The following is a 4,490-nucleotide window of genomic DNA, read 5'->3' as shown; positions in this document are numbered from 1 at the left end:
CAATGATGCCATCTTGAAGCAAGCAGTCCGGAACGGCCGCTGACCATCGCCGCGCGCCGGGCACAGAGGCAGGTTGCAAAGCATCACAGCTATGACCACCAGTTCCGGACATCCTGTGACGTCATCTGTGACGTCATCATGACATGTCTGGGCAGGTTAGGACAGCTCTGGACATGCGACGAGAAAAACACTCGTAATACAGAGACTGGAAAAACAAAAGTAAATACTTATGTTAACCATCAATAGCTAACAACAAAAAGAATTAGTTACACAACAAATCATCCCACCACAATAGCAGCCACCGGGAGTGCAGAACGATGCGACTGCTCCATCCGACAGCCAGGCAGAGAACTGACTCGTAATGGTTTTTTCTCCTGTATAAAGTCCCCCTAGCGGTTACTTTCTGAACTAATCTCATGACAAAATTAATAAGAATCACGCCAGCACTACTCTCGTTTCCAAGGCAGAAGAAGAAAGAAAATGGCAGGGATACCTGGACAACAGCAATCATCACCCGACATGAAAATCATAAAAAAAGGGGGACAAAGTGCGCAAGAATTAGTTACAGAACAAATCAGCCCACCACAACAGGAGTGCAGAACGATGCGACTGCTCCATCCGACAGTCAGGAACAGAACTGACTCATAATGCTTTTTTCTCTTCTATAAAGTCATGCCCCTAGCACCCCCCTAGCGATTACTTTCTCAACTAATTTCATAACAAAACTATTAAGAATCACGCCAGCGCTACTCTCGTTCCCAAGGCAGAAGAATATAGAAAATAGCGGGGATGCCTGGACAACAGCAACCAGCGCCCGACATACACGGGCATGAAAATCGCAAACAAAGCGGAGGCAAAGTTGGCGAAAGAATTAGTTACATAACACATCAGTCACGAGGAGCGCAGAATGACACGTCCATTCCGTCCGACAGCCAGGCGCAGAACTGAATCGTAATGCTTTTTCTCCTCTCTAAAGTCATGCATCTCTCCCTCTTGTGGTTGATTTCTGAACTAACTTAATCGCAAAATTATTAAGAATTGTTCTACCACTATTCCCATTCAGGGCAGCACTATCGGCATCGTCAAGACAGAATGTTCCTTGTCAAAAAAGAAAAAATACAAAGCTAGATTTGTCAACAGAGGAAAGCATGCATGTCGGGGCATGTCAGGAGCGCTATTACACAAGGACAAATCACACGACTGCTGGGCAACAGAGGAAAGCAAACACAGAGACACTTGAACAGAGTGAAAAGACACTCACCATCATCGGACACATACATTACATTCCTCCATTGTAATTCCGCTCGTCACAAAATCCACCTGCATCGCCGAACACCATACACTAGTGACGAACCACAGATCCACACCCCATCAGAGGCAGGCGGAACCCCACACCAAAGCTACGCTCTTCCACAAATGGCCAACGCAATTGCTAGGAACAGAATTAATGCGTCCACACCCGCCAGTGTCCAAGAGAGAGTGAAAAGAGTGAAAAGACACTCACCATCATCGGACACGTACACTACATTCCCCCATTGTAAATCCGCTCATCACAAACTCCACCTGCATCGTCGAACACCATACACTAGTGACGAACCACAGATCCACACCCCATCAGAGGCAGGCGGAACCCCACACCAAAGCTACGCTCTTCCACTAATGGCCAACGCAATTGCTAGGAACAGAATTAATGCGTCCACACCCGCCAGTGTCCAAGAGAGAAGTGAATCCTTGTGCCCCGTGCAGGCTTTGCTCGTTGGTCGTGACGTCATCCTATTGTCTCAAGGCTACACTGTTTTTTTTTTCACTAATGCTCCTCTGGACAAGGTCCACCTGAAATAATAGAGTCGCGGTATGACGTCATCATGCACCTGCGTGGCTCAAGGACGCGTACGCTCTAGACAGGGGACCTGTTATTCATTGAATCACTATCCCAAGATTATTTCCTTTATTCTACTATAATAATTGCATAGGGAACTATTGCACAAAAACACCATACATGAGAGGTGACTGTAGGAATTAAGCATTTCATTCCCAAAGTCTTACTAAATGAGACTTGCAAAAGAACAAAATAATGGTTCAGCCAGACATGTCCATCCCATCCGAGAGCCAGGCAGCTAACTGAATAATGACGCATTGTTCCTCCTGAATAAAGTCACACACCTGTCCCCCCTGTGGTTACTGTCTGAACTAAATGAATCGCAAAATTATTAAGAATCGTTCTAGCTCTACTCCCATTCAAGGCAGCGCTATCGACATCGTCAAGAATGTTTCTTTTCAAAAAGAAAAAACTACATGTAGAAGGAAAGCATGTCAGAACAGGTCTGGGCATGTCAGCGCATGTTTGCCAGACAACAAGGGGGCAAAAAGCGAAAAGAAACACTTACACAAAGCAGAAAATCAGCATCACACTATTTCCAAGCACACGCACTCCTCTTATTCAAAAACAGTGCTCATCATAAATCTGTCCAGGACAATACACGCCATTTTTCTATTGCTTCATTTTTTTCCAGTAACGGTCAAAGCATTGCTACAGACTGCGTGATGTCATGACATCCTGTCTGAAGAAGACAGCGGCAAAAACAAACACTACTATTGTTTATTGAATCGCAAGGTTATTTCCTTTGTCCGACTCCTAATGACGTTCACTTTTACAATAAAGTTCAACAAAAAACCACAGTGCATATTAGCAATTTTCACCCCAAAGGCTCATCATGGTCATTAGAATCACAAAACTACCACTGCTCTTTTAAACTAATAAGTGAGACCACTCAACATCATCACCAGGCGTATGTACTACATGACCGTTTCTATGCTCGTATACTCGTTGTCTGAGGCTACACCTGCGAGCAAAAAGGAGCGAAAGCCTGTGGGCAAAGTTCCATTCGCACACGACAAAGCACAAGACAGAACGCCTTTACGCAAACATGATTGCATTCCCATTATATTAATGATTTCCTATCTTGCATTGCAGTTTAAAAAAACTACTACAAAACTTTAATTTTAGGATTGGCTCCTTTATTAAAATTCTACTTTCTATGGAAACTATAATTTCCCTATTTTTATATCACTATTAATCAAGCACTTCCATTTTTTCTCTCTTCCCATTTCAGCCTGGTCATGCAGTGAAGCAGACTCACATCCAAGATAATTAATTTACACTGAGTGTACTGTGCTTCAGGGATTACTATCCTGCCTTCAGATGCAAGCATTTCTGCACGAATACCTATAACAGCTTACGTCTTCAACATACCGAGCTCCTAACAACATCTAACAAACAAGCAGAGAAACCCACTTCTCATGAATTCAGCTTTACCATGCGACCTTCTTCTGCGCAAAAGCAGTGATTTGAGGAAAGAGCAGCAAAAATTGCGCGCACTTGTGCTGGAATTGCTATGGCTTCAAAAACTGAAGCATATGCTAATAAACTAAGAAAAAGACACTCATGTCTGGTATCAGATAATTGTTGCATAATGCTACATACACAGCCGCATTGTCCCTTCGTAAAGAAAGCACATGATAAGGGAACACAAATTCCTTTAAGCGACAAGGGAAAAGGCTTAAGACGGAGTGCTCAGGAATAATTAGAGAGTCACCGGACATCACTGCGAAATTCAAGGCTAACACAAGACAACAACAAGATAATAGATAGCGGCGGGTAAAATTGCAACACAGCTAAACAAGCCCCAACATGCCATGATGACGTCGCAAACCAGGAAAAAAGCACACATGCGCGCGCACACACAGCAGCTCAGGAATGCACAAGGAGAGGTGCTTTATTGGAATTTCTCCTCCACGCTCACATACCAGCATTTCTGCACAAATACTTATACCTGCACAGAGCTTACTCCATCAACATATCAAGCAAAGTGAATACTGACACTCAACAACATATAACAGAAAACAAACAAATTCAATTCTCATAAACTCTTCTCTGCCGAGCGGCTTTCTCCTGCTCTACCTAGATGGTGACTTTTTCCCCTCACCTACATTCTGAGTAAAAGCAGTGAAAGAGGAAAAGAACCGCGAAAAATTACACGCATTTGTGCCCAATAGCTGTAACTGCAAGAAACTGTAGCGCACGCTAATAAACTGTGATAAAGACAGCCATTTCTGCTACCAGATAATTATTGCATAATACTAAATACTCAATTGCATTATCCCTGCGTGAAGAAAGCACAGAAAAAAGACACACAATTTATCTTAAGCAAGCAGGGAAAGTCACTTCTTCTCGGACAGCTTAATACCATAAAGTCTGAATTTTTGAAAAGAAAACAAAGCTTGAACAACGCTACGTGGCGCTCGTGGTCCGAGTGGCGCTACGAACGTGACAGACACATACTAACAAACAAACAAACACTCCTATTCATTTCTACTCATAAAGGCGTGAATCACAATACAAGAACAAACCACACTGCTTCGGGAAAGCGTATCAAATGCACCGCAACAGGACCGGCGTCGGGCACTCATAAAATAGCCTGCCCAGAACA

Source organism: Ornithodoros turicata, unplaced genomic scaffold, assembly GCF_037126465.1.
Source record: "Ornithodoros turicata isolate Travis unplaced genomic scaffold, ASM3712646v1 Chromosome25, whole genome shotgun sequence".
Lineage (NCBI taxonomy): Eukaryota > Metazoa > Arthropoda > Arachnida > Ixodida > Argasidae > Ornithodoros > Ornithodoros turicata.
The sequence above is the reverse complement of the archived record's forward strand: the minus strand, read 5'-3'. Positions refer to the sequence as shown.